Here is a 19,895-nt window from a genome sequence, read left to right on the forward strand (position 1 = left end):
TGTGGACTTCAGGACAGCACACACCCAGCATGCTCCACTATCTATCGACGGTGCTGCAGTGGAGAGGATGAGCAGCACCAAGTTTCTGGGTGTGCACATCTCTGAAGACCTGTCCTGGAGCAACAACACCGCATCACTGGCCAAAAAAAGCCTAACAGCATCTGTACTTCCTCCGCAAACTGAGGAGAGCAAGAGTCCCGGCCCCCATCATGCACACATTCTACAGAGGCACCATCGAGAACATCCTGACCAGCTGCATCACCGTGTGGTACAGCGCCTGCACCGTGTCCTGCTGCAAGACTCTGCAGTGCATCGTGAGAGCAGCTGAGAGGATCATTGGTGTCTCTCTCCCTTCTTTTATGGATATCTATAACTCCCGCCTCACCCGCAAAGCCATCAGGATTGCAGGTGACCCCACCCACCCATCTCACACCCTCTTCAGTCTGCTGCTGTCGGGGAGGAGACTGCGGAGTCTCTGGGCCAAAACCAGCGGGCTCAAGTACAGTTTCTTTCACCAGGTGGTCAGGAGGCTCAACTCCCTCCCTGTTCTGCCCCTCCTCCCCCCTCTGACCCCTGCCACAGATTCTGCTCGCACACCCCCCTGCCCCCCCTTCAGCATCTGACGTCACCCTCATAGTTCCCCCTCAACACACACACACACACACACATACTCTCAACGTTCATTAACACACTGAACTCAGGGACTGCACATTTCACTTTATCTCGCTCATTTGCACTATTCCACACTACCTCACCTTAACAGCTATTAGTTTATTGTTTATACTGCTTATTTCATGTTTACCTGCTATACCTCAAGTGCCCTTGACTGTTTATTTGCTCCAATTTATGTGTGTGTGTGTCTAGTTCCTACCTAGAGTGTTTATACTGTTTGTGTGTGTGTATATATATATATATATATATATATATATATATATATATATATATATATATATATAATACACACTACCGTTCAAAAGTTTGGGGTCACCCAGACAATTTTGTTTTCCATGAAAAGTCACACTTTTATTTACCACCATAAGTTGTAAAATGAATAGAAAATATAGTCAAGACATTTTTTTGGCCATTTTGAGCATTTAATCGACCCCACAAATGTGATGCTCCAGAAACTCAATCTGCTCAAAGGAAGGTCAGTTTTATAGCTTCTCTAAAGAGCTAAACTGTTTTCAGCTGTGCTAACATGATTGTACAAGGGTTTTCTAATCATCCATTAGCCTTCTGAGGCAATGAGCAAACACATTGTACCATTAGAACACTGGAGTGATAGTTGCTGGAAATGGGCCTCTATACACCTATGGAGATATTGCACCAAAAACCAGACATTTGCAGCTAGAATAGTCATTTACCACATTAGCAATGTATAGAGTGTATTTCTGATTAGTTTAAAGTGATCTTCATTGAAAAGAACAGTGCTTTTCTTTAAAAAATAAGGAAATTTCAAAGTGACCCCAAGCTTTTGAACGGTAGTGTGTATATATATAATGAGTGTTTAGTCTATGTCTAGTTCTTATCTAGAGTGTTTATACTGTTTATATTGTTTATTTCAATTATTCTATTTTTATTTATTGCATTGCCTGTTTGCACCATGGGTCAGAGAGGACTGAAATTTCATCTGTGCTGTATGTCGAGTATGTACAGTATAGCATATTTGACAATAAAGTTGACTTGAGTTGACTTGACTTGAAAAATTCTGGCCCACTCTTCTTTCAGAATTGTTTTAATTCATCCACATTAGAAGGATTCTGAGTGGTTTTTTATTTATTTATTTATTTATTTATTTATAATAGTCATTCAGCCATTCAGAGGTGGACATAACTTCACCTCAGGCATTTTGGAAAGCAGAATTAATGTTTCCATTACTTTGTGGCAAGTTGCTCAGGCCCTGAAGCAGCAAAGCATACCACTCTCACACCAACACCCTACCATCACCATACAGTATTTGACTTTTGGTATGATGTGCTTATTGTAAAATGCTGTGGTATCTTTACATCAGATTTAACAGAAACCATGTCTTCCAAGTTTTACTTTCAACTCATCATTTCACAGAAAATTATATCCAGAAGGCCATCAGGGTGTTTTTTGACAAATGTGAAACAAGACTTCATGTTCCTCATTGTTACAACATTGTTGTTTGGCAGTAATTTTCACCTTACAACTTTTCCACAAATATAATTTTTCATAGTCTCTTAGTTTATTCTTGGTTGGCATCCTCTTGGAGAAATTTTGGTAGGCTTGTCCACATCTGGGAGGACTCACCACAGTTTCATGTTTTCTCCATAATGGTTCTCATTAGGTTGGCTGGTATTCCAGTGTCTTAGAAATTGCTTCCTAACCTTTTCGAAATGTTTTTTTTTTATTATTATTATTTCTTCTGATCATGACATAGTGTGCTTTGTTTTGAGACCTTTTGCTTACTTCATATTCTATTTAAGAAATGGTATTTAGATTCAGCTACATGTTAGATGTTTACATTACTGCCTGTTCAGTTCTGTTCTAGATTTTGAAAGAGTAGGACTGACAATAATAAAGCCTGACTGTGTCTACTCTAAATGAGCTCAATTATCAAGGTTGATTTGTTGGTTGAGCATCTAAGGGTGAAATTATTTTTCACAAAGGGCCAGCTGGTTTTGGACAACTTTTTCCCTTCAATATATGAAATGATTGTTTAAAAAATTTACTTTGTGTTTACTAAGGCTGTCTGTGCCTTGAATTATATTTTGTTTGAAGATCAGAAACAAATAAGTGTGACAAATATGTAACAAAAAAAGAAAGAAATCGGGAGGGGAAAAGTTTAAGTGACTGCAGATCTAAATTAATATTAATATTCAAAATAATAATCAGAATTGTATTCCTGTATGTTTATAGTTTGTAAATGCTGCATATTCAGTAGGTCACAAAGGATCAGACATGAGATTTTGATCCAATGTTTAAAAAATCCCAAGCAGATTTTTTTTTCTGTGTATTTGTGCATATGATGTTGGCAGTAAAACACTGCCATCATGTTATTATAATTGTTCCATGCCAGGAGAATGTCCTGTTGAACAGCAGTTATTTCTGTAGCATGTGGAATATGCTGGTTGAATTATTGTTTTTGCAGAATGAAAAAATAAATCAGTTGTTTCATATTAAGGAGATCGGGGGGAAAAACACTGTCCAAATATTCTGTTTAATTCAAAGGCAAGACAGGTCCTATTCCAATTAAAATGATCAAAAGCTTTTACAATCCACTGAAAAGCCCATTGCTTTTCTGTGATATGAATAAACCAAGCTATAATACTAAGACAATCATAAACCTGATTTTCATTAATAAGACATTTAAGACTTGTTTTCCGATTATTGTTCACATCTAAATAGCTTTAGATTACAGATGAATTTGTAACTATATGTGTTCTTACCAGTGCATGTGTTTTTACCAAAGAAATCCAGCATAACCCAGTGCACTAGCCAGATAAATCTGAACATCATGAAATTCATGAAGTCATCAACATTTCATCCTACTGCATAAACAGCTTTCAAGAGTTTTCTTTCTTTTTTATTACAATATTTCTAATGATCAAAGCATCAGAGCCCTCTTAAATGAGAAGAAGAGGGCTTTCAGAGCTGACAACAAGGAGGAGGTGCAAGGAGTACAGCATGAACTGAGAGCAATGATCAGGGAGGCCAAGGAAAAGTACAGGAGGAAGTTGGAGTAAAAACTCCAACAGAACAACATGAGAGAGGTGTGGAGTGGAATGAAGACCATCACTGGTTACAAGCCAACCAACAGTGAAGGAGTGGATGGCAATGTGGAAAGGGCAAATGAGCTGAATCTTTACTTCAACAGATTCGATGGCGTGACCCCAACCCACCACCACCACTCTTCTGCAGGATGGCTACAACCACACACTTCACATTCTCTCCCCTCCCCCTCCTCTTCTTGCCCAACCTCATCCCCATTTCAGGACCTCGCTCACACTCCTCAACAGACCCCCTGGCTGAGCACCCCCCCCCCCAAGAAACACCTTCATCCCTCCCCCACCCATCACCTCCACACCGATCATCAGCGAAGAGCAAGTGAGAAGATAGCTGAAGAGACTCCATGCAGGAAAATCAGCAGACCTGGATGGTGTTAGCCCCAGGGCCCTGAAGACCTGTGCCCTCCAGCTAAGTGGAGTACTTCAGCATGTCTTCAACATGAGCCTGGGTCTTCAGAGGGTCCCCGTGCTGTGGAAGACATCATGCCTCGTCCCTGTACCAAAGAAGCCACGTCCCAGTGACCTCAAAGACTACAGGCCCGTGGCATTGACGTCACACATCATGAAGACCCTTGAGAGACTCATCCTGGAGCAGATTCGGCCTATGGTCCAACCATTTCTTGACCCCCTTGAGTTCGCTTACCAGCCCCATCTTGGAGTAGAGGATGCAATCATCTACCTGCTCAACAAAGTCTACGGCCACCTGGACAAGCCAGCCAGCACTGTGAGGATCATGTTTTTTTATTTCTCCAGTGCTTTTGACACCATCCGGTCAGCTCTGCTGGGTGAGAAGTTGACAGCGATGCAGATGGATGCCCCACTGGTGTCCTGGATTGTGGATTATTTGACTGGCAGACCAAGGTGCGTGCTCTTGTAGTGCTATGTGTCGGACAGAGTAATCAGCAACACCGGGGCTCCGCAAGGGACTGTCCTTTCTCCTTTCCTTTTCACTCTCTACACCACTGATTTCAACTACCGCATGGAGACCTGCCACCTCCAGAAATTTTTGATGACTCTGCAGTGGTTGGACGTATTACTGGTGGTGATGAGAGCAAGTACAGGATGGTGGTGGACAACTTTGTCACGTGGAGCAGGAAGAACCACCTACAGCTCAACATGATGAAGATGAAAGAACTGGTGGTTGATCTGAAGAGAATCAGGGCTCCGGTGAACCCTGTTAACATCCAAGGGGTCAGTGTGGACATGGTGGAGGAATATAAGTACCTGGGGGTGTACTTGGATGATAAATTGGACTGGTCCAAAAATGTGGACACGGTATACAAAAAGGGCCAGAGCCATCTCTATTTTCTGAGATGGCTGAGGTCCTTCAACATCTGCCGAATGATGCTACGGATGTTCTATGAGTCTGTGGTGGCCAGTGCCATCCTGTACGCTGTCGTCTGCTGGGGTAGCAGCTTGAAGGTGAAGGACACAAACAGACTCAATAAGATCATCAGGAAGGCCGGCCATGTTGTAGGCATGGAACTGGACTCTCTGACAGTGGTGTTGGAGAAGAGGACACTGTCCAAAATAAAAACAATCTTAGACTGTCGTTCCCACCCTCTACATGACGAGCTGATCAGCCACAGGAGCACGTTCAGTAAACAGCTGATTCTTCCACGCTGCACAACTGAGAGACACAGGAAATCACTCCTACCTGTTGCAGTCAAGCTGTACAATGCCACTGTATAACTGTGGTACACTGTCTTACCATGTATACTGTATCCTTAACTCAGGTGCAATATACTAGTGCATCTCAAAAAATTAGAATACCATGAAAAAGTTCCTTCTTTTCATAATTTAATTCAGTAAGGTAAACTTTCATATATTCTATATTCATTACATGTAAAGTGAAACATTTAAAGCCTTTTTTGTTTTAATTTTGATGATTATGGCTTATAGCTCATGAAAATCAGAAATCCAGTATCTCAAATTATTAGAATATTCCCTAAGATCAATCAAAAAAGGATTTACAATCCAGAAATGTCCAACTTCTGAAAAGTATATTCATTTATACACTCAATACTTGGTTGGGGCTCCTTTACCATGAATTACTGTATCAATGCGGTGTGGCATGGAGGTGATCAGTCTGTGGCACTGCTGAGGTGTTATTGAAGCCCAGGTTGCTTTGATAGTGGCCTTCAGCGTATCTGTATTTTTGGGTCGGGTGTTTCTCATCTTCCTCTTGACAATACCCCATAGATTCTCTATGGGGTTCAGGTCAGGCAAGTTGGCTGGCCAATCAAACACAGTAATATCATGGTCAGCAAACCATTTGGTAGTAGTTTTGGCACTGTGGGTAGGTGCCAAGTCCTGCTGGAAAAGGAAATCAGCATCTCCATAAAGCTCGTCAGCAGATGGAAGCATGAAGTGCTCTAAAATCTCCTGGTAGATGGCTGTGTTGACTTTGGACTTGATAAAATACAGTGGACCAACACCAGCAGATGACATGGCACCCCAAATCATCACAGACTGTGGAAACTTCACACTGGGCTTCAAACACCTTGGATTCTGTGCCTCTCCACTCTTCCTCCAGACTCTAGAACTGTGATTTCCAAATTAAATGCAAAATGTACTTTCATCTGAAAAGAGGACTTTGGACCACTGAGCAACAGTCCATTTCTTTCTCTCCTTAGCCCAGATAAGACACTTCTGACATTGTCTCTGGCTCAGGAGTAGCTTGATATTAGGAATGTGAAAGTTGTATCCCCTTTCTTGAAGATGTCTGTTCGTGATGGGTCTTGATACACTGACACCAGCCTCAGTCCACTCCTTGTGAAGCTCTCCCAAGTTCTTGAATCAACTTTTCTTGACAATCCTCTCAAGACTGCGGCCATCCCTGTTGCTTGTGCACCTTTTCCAGCCACCCTTTTCAGCAATGACCTTTTGTGGCTTACCCTCCTTGTGGAGGGCATCAGTGATCATCTTCTAGACAACAGTGAAGTCAGCAGTCTTCCCCATGATTGTGGTTGTGTGTACTGAACTAGACCGAGAGATACACTGTGTTCATACTGTTTTACTCAAACTTGAAATGAAATATTCTAATATTTTGAGATGTTTTTTTTTATGTTGTTGTACTGTATGCCATACTGATTAAAATTAAAATAGAAAAATGCTTGAAACATTTTAGTTTATGTGTAATGAGTCTATAATATATAACATTTTCACTTTCTTAAATAACTGATGGAAAATATTAAACTTTTTCACAATATTCTAATTTTTTGAGATGCACTAGTACGTGGAATCATTGTATATAAATCACTTCATTTTGCTTTTACTCAAGTTATTGAACTTATTTAAATTCATTTTATTTATTCTTTTTTCAGATGATTTTATCTTCTATTTTTAGACATGTTTACATCTTCTCTGATTCAGGAGCTTGGTAGCAAATTTGAATTTCCCTCCAGGGATTAATAAAGTAATTCTGATTCTCTGATTCTGATGATCCCAGAGAGGTAAAATAAACTGTGAGTTCAAGCAATGACAAAGGAGATGCAGTCTCTGCTGATTTTTTTTCTTCAAATTTTGCATAATTTTTAATGCACCAAACTGTGTTGCTTTTAAAAGTGGCTTAGACAAACAATTAAGGAAACCAAGACCATTGTTTCCATTTCTTTGCATGAAATTTCCCAAAGGCCCTCAGACTCAGACACTCTCAGGTTTAGCACCCATGGCCTGCCAGCACTCCTCCACCTGACCACTGGAAGCAGCTAGCTAAGGACCTCACCCTCCTTACACTGCACTTGGACACATCACTTCTTCTTCTCTGACCATCACCTCCCTGACTCCAAAGAAATGTATTAAATAAAAGAGCACTTGTTTTCCCCTATCATTTGGGTCTTCATCTGTGTTCTGCCCAGCATAGATGCAAGTTGCTATACAAGTAAAAGGAAAAGATTGTGGATGACAAAGAAAATAAGTTTTAGTTAGTCTTTAGTTTTAGACATCTTTAGACTTAAATGCACATTTGCTTACAAAACTGTAGTGCAACTCTTTTAAAACTGCTGCTTGCAGGCCTTGACTACAGCAAATGCAACCACGTTGTCTTATGTGTGCAAAGACCTTCAGACATCACAGTAACTGTGACAGTCTAAAAATATGTGTTATAAAAGTGTTAACGTGACAATTTTAACAGCCCTAGCATTAATAACATTTAGATAGAATAAGCCAAGCTACTGACTAGTATTGAATTGACAACCAACCCATCTATCTGCTGGCACAAATGAAACCCTTGGCATGATTCATTCAACATAAAAGATTCTTATTTACCAGGGTTTATTTTTTTCTCCTTCTCTTGCCTGCACTTTATTTTTAGATTGCCTGAAGGGTAAGTGGCTTCATGGTATGAGGTTGTTAGGTTAATTTTGAAGCTTTTGGCAGCAAGCCAGTGACATGGGGAACCTAAGGAGGTTTGTTGTTGTATTCCACTGTACATGGCCGACCATAAAATGTATTAAATGAAGTAGAAGTAGGAGGGGATGGCTGATTACATTAGTCCACAACAACATCAATTTCATGAGAACCCCCTTAAATTGACTTTAAGGGGGTTCTCACAGCCCTGCAATGACCTGGCGACTTGTCCAGGGTGTACCCCACCTCTTGCCTTTAGTCAGCTGGGAGAGGCTCCAGCTTGCCCACGACCCTGCAAGCGGTTGCAATCAATATAAAAAATTATTATTATTATTATTATTATTATTATTATTATGTCTCACACTAGGCATTTCATAACACTTATCCTGCTAAAGTGGTATCTGTAATGTGATTAGAGGAGACCAGGATAATAGATGATAATAATTGATAATAATTTATTTGGAGAAAATTGGGTTAAAAAAAAAAGCTGTGAGGTCTTACAGCCATCCTAGCATAACATTCCCATGCAGTCAAGTTCATTTCAACTACTATTCAAGTAGTTTGGTATGTATAAACAGGAGAGCTTTTGGCATACTGATGTTGTGCTTATTTCTTCTGGCTTTAATATGTATACAGGGAGGATATGATAGAACACAGCAGATGGGTTGTTTTTCCTCCCTGTCACACTCTGCTTCTCTCTGAGACCTGCTGAATGTGGAACCACACTCCAGCTCCAGTTAGGCAGCATATGCAAGCTCTGTTGGGAAAACTAAACAAGGCAATCAATTATAGCCCATGAGACATGCTTCATTCTTTGAAATAGTCAGTCTGAAACAGTTCAAAAATTCTTCTGATGTTGGAAATTAAGATCTACTGTATAGGCAACACAATCAGTGTAGCATAACAAAAAGAGAGATGTCAAATCAATAAATGGTGAAGGTTTTTTTCATGATTTTGTGGCTTTAAATAATAGGAAGTACCCACATAAGGTCACTAGCACTGGCTCTCAGTTGGTTTGTTGTGTGTGAGCTACACGGTCCCATTCTGCCAGGCTTTGAGAGATTATTTGGCTGCAGAGCTATATCATCGTCTCCCATCAAATGCCTTTATGCTCTTTTGAGCACAGTGTAAACTTATCCTTATTTTTCACATTTTACAGGAGGAGTTCAAAACAGCCACACAATTTGCAGATGCTAGAGATTAGCAGGAGAAGGCTCACTACTCATCTGATAGACATTGCTGCCAATGTAGCAACTTTGTTGCTAGATTTAATGACTTTTCAGACCCTTTAGCTACTTTTTTTTCCAAAAAAACTGATTAATGACAAATCAAGCGACCTTTCTGAAACCTTAGCTACTTTTTTCCCCAAAACTGACTAATGACAAATCAACCGACCTTTTGGAAACCTTAGCTATTTTTCATAGAAGAGAGATGCCACTCTTCACCAGATTTTTTTTATTTTTTAAATCTTTGTATCTGGAGGATTAAAAAGTTTATCCACTAGGGTGTACATTAGGCCTAATTATCCCTGACTGAAAACAGAAAACTTGTGGCTTGTTACACAGACAGGCAGAGGCTGTGCACTGTGTAAGAGAAAAAATCCTGGGGGTGTCGTGGATAAGGCGCCACACCATAAATCCGGGGACCCGGGTTTGATTCCGACCTGAGGTCATTTCTCGATCCCTCCCCGTCTCTCTTTCCCCTGCTCATTTCCTGTCTCTACACTGTCCTATCCAATAAAGGTGAAAAAAAGCCCAAAAAATATCTTTAAAAGAGAAAAAATCCTGTTGCTTCTAATTTTCTCTCTGAGTGATCATTTTACATATAATCACAGTACAGCCATTGCCTTTAAATTATGTGTATGGTGAATTTGTCAGATGACATCACAGTTTTTCACCTCACAGAATTTTAGCAGTAGCAGCAACTTGAAAATGGCTTGGAAGTGCCTGTTGGTTAAAATGCAGTCTTAATGGGCTGTGTTTCAGTCACTATTTCATAATTGTTCCATTGTTTGACAGCAGAAACAGAAAAAATGTAAATGAGAACACCATTATTGGGAATATGACTGGAAATACAGAAAATGCAGCAAATTAAAACAGTATGTGTGATAACAGAGCATAGAAGAGAAACAAAGAGATGTAAAGTGCTGATACCATCTGACACTAGGCAGAATGCAAATATGATGTGATGATGTCACCCATATGCTAATTAGCACATGATGTCATCTAGCGACATTGAGCTACTTTTCAAGCAGGCTTTAGTTACTTTCCACTGAAAGTACTTGCCAACACTGATGGTAGGCTACAAGTTGATTTACTGAAACATTGTATATGCACATAAATGCAAAACAACACAGAGTTCTGATGTCAAGGAAATACTGTACTTCAGTGCTTCTCAATCCTATTCATGGAGTCCCCTGTCCTGCATTTCTTCTATCTATTCTTGCTCCAAACACACTTGATTAGTGTGTTTAGCATGCTCTTGATTAAATCAGGTGTGCTCAGATAATCAAAAGTGCCACTGATGTTGGTAGAGTTCAGTCAGGTTGGTTGAACAGGGAAAGATGGGAAACATGCAGGGAGGGCAGGAGCAGGATTGAGAATTAGCCCATGTTTACATTAGACCGTATCAGCAGATCATCAGATTAACGTTTTTAAAACAATTAGTGTGCACACAGCAACGCCAATACACGATTTGCGTGCACACAGCAATACCAATACACGGATACGCTCGGCTCCGCAGGCATCCTGCGCTTCAAATCACTCCGCCCTGAACAGCGAGTGCCCTCTGGAGGGTGCGCACTCCGGCCCTGCGCAGCTCACAGAGCACGCGAGTGAAGTGAACAAGCTGTGATTCGGGACTGAGCCGCTGTGTGTGTGATCCCAGCGCACATCACTTACCACTTGCAAGTGGAAGGATGGCAAGCCTAAAGACAATCATAACTACACAATGGGCAGTATTTGCATCAGTATTTGCAGTATTTTCATACTTTTATACTCTTTAATGAAAGGTGATACAAGGCGGAAGTCCGCGCCGTTTTTCAGCAGTCGCGTCACATGACCAACGCCAGCGAATCAGGAAGGTGGATGTCACAGTGACGTTGTCCAATGAGACGCCAGCTAGAGCTCAGCACAGCGTATCCGCATATTCTGAATGTTTACACAGCACCGGAGCTGACACGATCTGGATTGAATACGTGGACGCTGGCAGATTCCCGTTTCCCGGCGTTTCCAGGCGGTTTAATGTAAACAGACAGTGCATCCGCGAAGAAAACGAGACAAGACAGATACGGTCTAATGTAAACGTAGCCTTAGTGCTGTACCCAAACAACACTAAGCATGATAGTCTTGCTTTCCACAACATAAAACTGGATTTCCAGATTAACTTTTAGATCTGTTTGGATGAAACATCCTTTGGCAGTAGCCTCTAAAATGTCTGCTGAATTTGTTGAATATTTAATAATTTTTAATTTCAACAATACAATATACCACAGGTTCCTAAAAAAATATACAACATTTTATTTTATTTTTGTTCCTACTGACCTTCAAACAAATATGATGAAAGTATCCAGGCATTTTTATATATTTCTTTAGAACTGTCATACACTAATGAACAGTCATTGTCCATGAAAAAGCATTTGCCCTGAATATCTCCTAAAGAGGACAAGAAATAGCAACTCACACTTCATTATTTAACTATAGTGAACTTTTCAGGAGCAGTGTTTCTGCTGTATATTTATTATTGAAGGACAAATTGCTATTCTTGGACTAACTTGCTTCAGGTTGCTTAATATTATTTGTTATTATGCTGACTGTAATTATGATGAATACTCAATTTGACAGAACTGAATTGCTCTGCTTGGGGGGACTGAATTTGCTGATTTTTGATAAGCAGGAAAAAAATTAAATATGTGTGGGGATGGCACAAGTGCATTATTACATACATTTGCTGACCATAAACCATATTGGTGCACACTGTGTACAGCTACACACAATTGATTATATTTTTCCATTAACAATATGTGGAAATTGTCCTCCAGCCCTTTGTCAATGGTTAGTTTCTGACCACAGGACTTGTGATATTCAGAAAAATCCAGCAATACTGCTCCATGTGATACACTCTGACACTACAATGCCAGTATCGTTTGGTTTTTCATACTGATGCACCTTATTGGCTGTCCCTTTTAACTTCGTCATGTCTGGATATGAGGGTCAGCTCAGTTGAACTTGACCTGTGTATTTTTTGTCAGGCTGCAATATCTGATCATAGACAAAATAGACACAAGACTGCAGAAAATCAAATTTAATCAGAGACAGCTAATCCAATGGGGTAGTTCATTAATGTCATTAACTGAAGCCTACATCACTAGAGGCTGAAAAATTATACTACATTGATCGGAAGTAATTATTATAGATTTGAATTAATCTAGTGGAACAAGTCCAGCCAAAACAACATCATACAGTGGTGCTTGAAAGTTTGTGAACCCTTTAGAATTTTCTATATTTCTGAATAAATATGACCTAAAACATCATCAGATTTTAATACAAGTCCTAAAAGTAGATAAAGAGAATCCAGTTAAACAAATGAGACAAAAAATATTATACTTGGTCATTTATTTATTGAGGAAAATGATCCAATATTACATATCTGTGAGTGGCAAAAGTATGTGAACATCTAAGATTAGCAGTTAATTTGAAGGTGAAATTAGAGTCAAGTGTTTTCAATCAATGGGTTGACAATCACATGTGAGTGGGTACCCTGTTTTATTTAAAGATCAGGAATCTATCAAAGTCTGATCTTCACAACACATGTTTGTGGAAGTGTATCATGGCACGAATAAAGAAGATTTCTGAGGACGTCAGAAAAAGCGTTGTTGATGCTCATCAGGCTGGAAAAGGTTACAAAAGCATCTCTAAAGAGTTTGGACTCCACCAATCCACAGTCAGACAGATTGTGTACAAATGGAGGAAATTCAAGACCATTGTTACCCTCCCCAGGAGTGATCAACCAACAAAGATCACGCCAAGAGAAAAGCATGTAATAGTCAGTGAGATCACAAAGGACCCCACGGTAACTTCTAAGCAACTGAAGGCCTCTCTCACATTGGCTAATGTTAATGTTCATGAGTCCACCATCAGGAGAACACTGAACAACAATGGTGTGCATGGCAGGGTTGCAAGGAGAAAGCCACTGCTCTCCAAAAAGAACATTGCTGCTCATCTGCAGTTTGCTAAAGATCATGTGGACAAGCCAGAAGGCTACTGGAAAAATGTTTTGTGGATGGATGGGACCAAAATAGAACTTTTTGGTTTAAATGAGAAGTGTTATGTTTGGAGAAAGGAAAACACTGCATTCCAGCATAAGAACCTTATCCCATCTGTGAAATATGGTGGTGGTGGTGTCATGGTTTGGGCCTGTTTTGCTGCATCTGGGCTAGGATGGCTTGCCATCATTGATGGAACAATGAATTCTGAATTATACCAGTGAATTCTAAAGGAAAATGTCAGGACATCTGTCCATGAACTGAATCTCAAGAGAAGGTGGCTCATGCAGCAAGACAATGACCCTAAGCACACAAGTCGTTCTACCAAAGAATGGTTGAAGAAGAATAAAGTTAATGTTTTGGAATGGCCAAGTTAAAGTCCTGACCTTAATCCAATCAAAATGTTGTGGAAGGACCTGAAGCAAGAAGTTCATGTGAGGAAACCCACCAACATCCCAGTGTTGAACTTGTTCTGTATGAAGGAATGGGCTAAAATTCTTCCAAGCCGGTGTGCAGGACTGATAAACAGTTACTGGAAACATTTAGTTGCACTTATTGCTGCACAAGGGGGTCACACCAGATACTGAAAGCAAAGGTTCACATACTTTTGCCACTCACAGATATGTAATATTAGATCATTTTCCTCAATAAATAAATGACCAAGTATAATATTTTTGTCTCATTTGTTTAACTGGGTTCTCTTTATCTACTTTTAGGGCTTGTGTGAAAATCTGATCATGTTTTAGGTCATATTTATGCAGAAATATAGAAAATTCTAAAGGGTTCACAAACTTTCAAGCACCACTGTAGACGCTGATGAAGACTGGATGTTTCAGTATGTTATTATTCACTCATTCATTTTTGATACCATTTATCCATTTTGGGTCACTAGTGAGCTGAAGCCGATCCCAGCTGACACTGGGTGAGAGGCAGAGTACACCCTGGACAGGTTGCCAGTCTGCTGTGGTGCTAACACAGAGAGACAGCCATTCATACTCCCATTCACACCTATGGACAATTCAGAGTAGCCAGTTGACCGAATCCACATGTCTTTGGACTGTGGGATGAATCTGGAGCACCCGGAGGAAACCCACACAGGCACAAGGAGAACATGTAAACTCAACACAGACAGGCCCCAGTTGACTGGCAGGTTCGAACCCAGACCCTTCTTGCTGTGAGGTGATAGTGTTGACCACCACTTTGCCACCCAGTATGCTATTAGAGAAAGAGGCAAATGACTTTATATAGTTGATTAGTTCTGGTATATACTGTAATTTGTAGTGTTATTGTAAAGACTGAGTTAAACACTGCAGTTTTGAGGGAGTGGAAGTACTTAAAATCAAACAAACCCCAAAAAATAAACTCCTTCATACTGACAGATAATATCCATACAAGACATATTCAAATGTTCACTTGTTCATATTTGTACCTGTAGACTGTTGTCAGAGAATGGTGGTGAGGTGGATGTAAGTGCAGAAGAGTTTATTGTGAAAATAACAATAATTAAGCATATAATCCAAAATCAGCAGGCAGAGCCACAACAGTGGACAGGCAAAGGTCAAGCGAGGGACAGACAGACAATCAGAGGCACAGACAAAAAGGCAAAGTCCAAAATTCACAATCAGAGTCAAGAACCAGAATGTAACGTAAGGGTTATTAGGAATGCAATACTTTGCAATGTTGTTGAGTTTTCTGCATCCTTTTATGCAAGTGTTGATTGTATGCTAAATCAGCAACAGGTGTAGCAATGATCGATTGTCCCAAGGGCACACACAGCACACCCCATGGATGAGCTTGAGTGCACAAAGGTGTAACAGACCCCCCCCCCCCAAAAAAAGAGCTCCCTCTGGGAGCTAAAATCTTCTTTGGGCTGCCTCACGGTAAAGGGCCTGCCTCAAGAAAATGTTCCTTCAGAGCTCTGCTCAGGCTCTGGGCAAATGTGGCACTGGATCCTGGACTTAGGCAGGGGCTTGGGTTCAGGTCAGGCCTTGACCAGGGGCAAGAACACAGACAGAGGCTTGGGTTCTGGTCAAGATATGGACTTGAGCTTGGGCTCTGGACAAGATATGGACACAGGCTCTGTACAGGACATGGACTTGGACTTACTGTAGCTTTAGTGACAGTCTCATCCTCGGTGAAGCCCGGCAGTGGAGTGACAATGTCCTTGAAACCTGGCAATGGAGTGAAGAGCTCATCCACACTGAATTCAGGCAGTGCAATGACAACATCCTCAAAGCCTGGATGTGGAGCGAAGAGCTCATTTGTGTTGAAGCCAGGTGGGGCAGCAACAAGGTCTTCAAAGCCGGACAGCAGCGCAACATACCGTACTCCTCGACACCAGATGGCACGCAACAACAACTTCAAAGCCAGGTGGCGCAGCAACAACATCTTCAAAGTCAGGTGGCAGAGTGAAGAATTTGTTCATACTGAAGGCAGATGGTGTGGCGATGACATCTTTGAAGCTGGGCGGTAGAGGGACGAGCTCCTCGAAACTGGGCGGCATGCCGAGGACATCTTCAAAGCTGGGTGGTGGGGCAATGAATTCCTCAAAGCCAGGCAGCGGAGCGACAACATCTTCAAAGTCAGGCAGCCTGGTGACGGCATCTTCGAAGTTCTGGGGGCATAGCCTCCTTGTCTGCTGCTGCATCAGCCTCTGGAGTCTTAGTCCTCTAAAAAAAATGTATGGGGTTCCTCCTTCCTGGAGGTCTGGAGCCAAGACTTGAGTTCCTTGGCAAATGCCTGGGAGCTCTGGAGACATGGATGCTGCAGTTTCACAAAGCACTTATCCCACCAGCGTGCTGATCTGGTGAGCCAATAAATCATGCAGCTCACCCACAATGTCTCTGGAGGTTTGGGATTGACCAAAGCCTCAGAAAAAGTTGCACTGCAGCAAAAATTTAGTCGGTGACTGCTCCAGCCCATCATATTGAGCCAGTATGTCAAAACCTAGCCATTGAAGAAAAACAACAGATCCAGGCCTGTTCTCCTCTGCTACATTCAATGTGTTAGGTCAAGTATTCTGTCAGAAATTTGGAGGTGGAGGCAGATGTAAGAGCAGAAGCGTGTATTGTAAAAATAACAATAATCAGGTATATAATCAAAAATTGGCAGGCAGAATCAGCAACAGTGGACAGGCAAAGGTCGAGTGAGGCACAAACAGACAATCAGAGGCACAGGCAAAAGGCAAAGTCCAAAATACACAATCAGAGTTGAGCACCAGAATTATGTGTGTGTGTTGTTGTTGTTGTTTTTTCTCATTCGCTCCTTGTACTGCTGTTTGTACATTTAAATACAGTGCCCGAAGAAGATCCCTGTGTGGGATCGAAAATTTGCTATCAGAAACTGGCTTTTTGTTAGTTTATATTGGCTGTAAAGATAAACCCGATCACTGAAGCAGTGAACACACACACACACACACACACACACACACACACACACACACACACAAGAAAACAGGATTGTTTACTAGTATACTAGTATGTGTCAGTACTGCAAATGCATTATCTAGCTGAGTGAGCTTTAAATTTTATAAAAGTAAAGCCTGTTGATTTGCGGATTTTCTTGCCAGTAAAAATCACATGGTTACAGAAAATTCCTGATTAGATTTTTAGAATTAGAAGCCTTTATTTTGTCACACATACATTATAGGAGAGTGAAATTCTTTCTTTTCCATCTGAAGCAGTGAACACACACACACACACACACACACACACACACACACAAAGAGAGAGAGAGAGACAGAAAGAGAGTGCTCAGTGGTGCCCGGGTATTTTTAATGTTTTTTTTTAGAATTAAAAGCCTTTATTTGATGGCTCTGTGTTACTAAGGCAAATGGCGGTCTAGTGAATGGGTTATGTCACAGGCAGATATCCAGTTTTAATGCAAATGGTTGCATCCAGGTCAGCCTGTTTTTAGCAATATCATAACTTTTAAAAGGGATAAATTGTTATGAGAATTTTATTTTTAATTTAAATGTAGGGGGAGGGGGCACATGAGGACACTTGTCATGATTGGCAAAAGGCGTTTAGCTTTTGTTTTCCTTTCAGTATTTAAGGCACAAATTATACAAAGCACACTTACAATGTATGTTATGTTGAGAACAACAAGTATTTTACACTTTTATAACTGTTCTATAACTGTTTTAAAACAAGTATGTTACATGATTGTTGTTTTTCTCTGTGTGTGTGTATGTGAGAGAGAGAGAGAGAGAGAGAGAGAGAGAGAGAGAGAGAATGTTTTAAATACAATTCAATTCCATTAAAACTAAATAAATATTTAAGGTCTTTACATTTTTAAGGAACATTATTCACAAGCTATATAAAATCTACACAAAAGTTTGTCTTGATTTTGCTTGTGGTTGTTTCAGACCACGTTATCTCAAAACAAATGGTTAAGTACTTGCAAAAAAATCGAAACCCAATCTCAGATTGGATCTAGAACCCATTCATTTCATTAAAGAACCAGGTCTCACTGTCAGGGTATCAAGCTGGCTGGGACATGGGGAGATATTACATTTATAATTTTAACTGACAAGTAGGGCAGATGTTAGCATTGGCAGAGAGTGAGAGAACCGTGAATACATTCTCATACAAAGACTGGGTTGAATACAACACTAGGGGGACCAGTTCACCATAAAGAAAGTTCAGACAGAGAAATATATGAATAAATCAATTTATTTTACCAGCAGAACAGTCACATAGCCTTTTACACCTCCTTTGTTGCAAATTCTGTACACATTATTTTAGAGGATTTCAATGTGCTAAATTAATCATGTAGTAATTATATAACAATACTGGAGTTTTAGAGAAGCAGGACATAAAATTTCTCTCTTTTTTTGACTGTGATACGTTTAATGTATTCTATCACTTAATTTTCATCATCATTTTCATGAAAATGTTCAAAACTCATAAAACTGCCCAGGAAATTACGATTCATATTGTGGCATTAACTGTTCTGAGCTGTTCTAAAGACTGACAGGCTGAAAATAAATTCATAATTGAATGCCACAGTGGAATAATTCAAGTGAGAGGAGATAACCTTAACATCTCTGTTCTGCTTTCAATTATTCGCAAGTAAAAATATGAGTTGGATCAATTATTAATGAACACAAATAGTATTTACAATTTTAATAAATATTAAAAAATTATTACAATGAAACAATAATGGGATACAATTAGTGCTTTACAGGAGCAATTTATACAAACACATTTCTGTTAAGGTCTCTTAATTGCAATTTTGATGTACTCACTATCTGTGGACTGGTTTTTTATACTGAGTTTGGATTGCATCATTAAAAAAAGTTCTTAATAAAATTAGGTATCAATATAAGTTGACTGTACATAAGTGCACTTTATCACGACTTACACCAACCAGCTACTCGCAACATCACTCGCTCGCACTACATCACTTAGTGATTTCCCAAACTACAGGGGAGGGGCCACAGAACATGCATGCATTAATTGCATGTCAAAAAAATTAGTGCCGTTAAAAGGAATTTGCGTTAACGCATTATTGCGATAACATTGACGGTCTCACACACACACACACACACACATACATATATATATATATATATATATATATATATATATATATATACATACAGTGGGGCAAAAAAGTATTTAGTCAGCCACCAATTGTGCAAGTTCTCCCACTTAAAAAGATGAGTGAGGCCTGTAATTTTCATCATAGGTACACTTCAACTATGAGAAACAGAATGGGGGGAAAGAATCCCAGAATGGGGGGAAATCACATTGTAGGATTTTTAATGAATTAATTGGTAAATTCCTCGGTAAAATAAGTATTTGGTCACCTACAAACAAGCAAGATTTCTGGCTCTCACAGACCTGTAACTTCTTCTTGAAGAGGCTCTTCTGTCCTCCACTCATTACCTGTATTAATGGCATCTGTTTGAACTCGACATACAAGACCACTGATAATCTCCCTCGATCTGGGGCTCTATGCAAGATCTCACCCCGTGGGGTCAAAATGATCACAAGAATGGTGAGCAAAAATCCCAGAACCACATGGGGGGACCTAGTGAATGACCTGCAGAGAGCTGGAACCAAAGTAACAAAGGCTACCATCAGTAACACACTACGCCACCAGGGACTCAAATCCTGCAGTGCCAGACGTGTCCCCCTGCTTAAGCCAATACATGTCCAGGCCCGTCTGAAGTTTGCTAGAGAGCATTTGGATGATCCAGAAGAGGATTGGGAGAATGTAATATGGTCAGATGAAACCAAAATAGAACTTTTTGGTAAAAACTCAACTTGTCGTGTTTGGAGGAGAAAGAATGCCGAGTTGCATCCAAAGAACACCATACCTACTGTGAAGCATGGGGCTGGAAACATCATGCTTTGGGGCTGTTTTTCTGCAAAGGGACCAGGACGACTGATCCGTGTAAAGGAAAGAATGAATGGGGCCATGTATCGTGAGATTTTGAGTGAAAACCTCCTTCCATCAGCAAGGGCATTGAAGATGAAACGTGGCTGGGTCTTTCAGCATGACAATGATCCCAAACACACCGC

Source organism: Neoarius graeffei, chromosome 5 (genome assembly GCF_027579695.1).
Source record: "Neoarius graeffei isolate fNeoGra1 chromosome 5, fNeoGra1.pri, whole genome shotgun sequence".
Classification (NCBI taxonomy): Eukaryota; Metazoa; Chordata; class Actinopteri; order Siluriformes; family Ariidae; genus Neoarius; species Neoarius graeffei.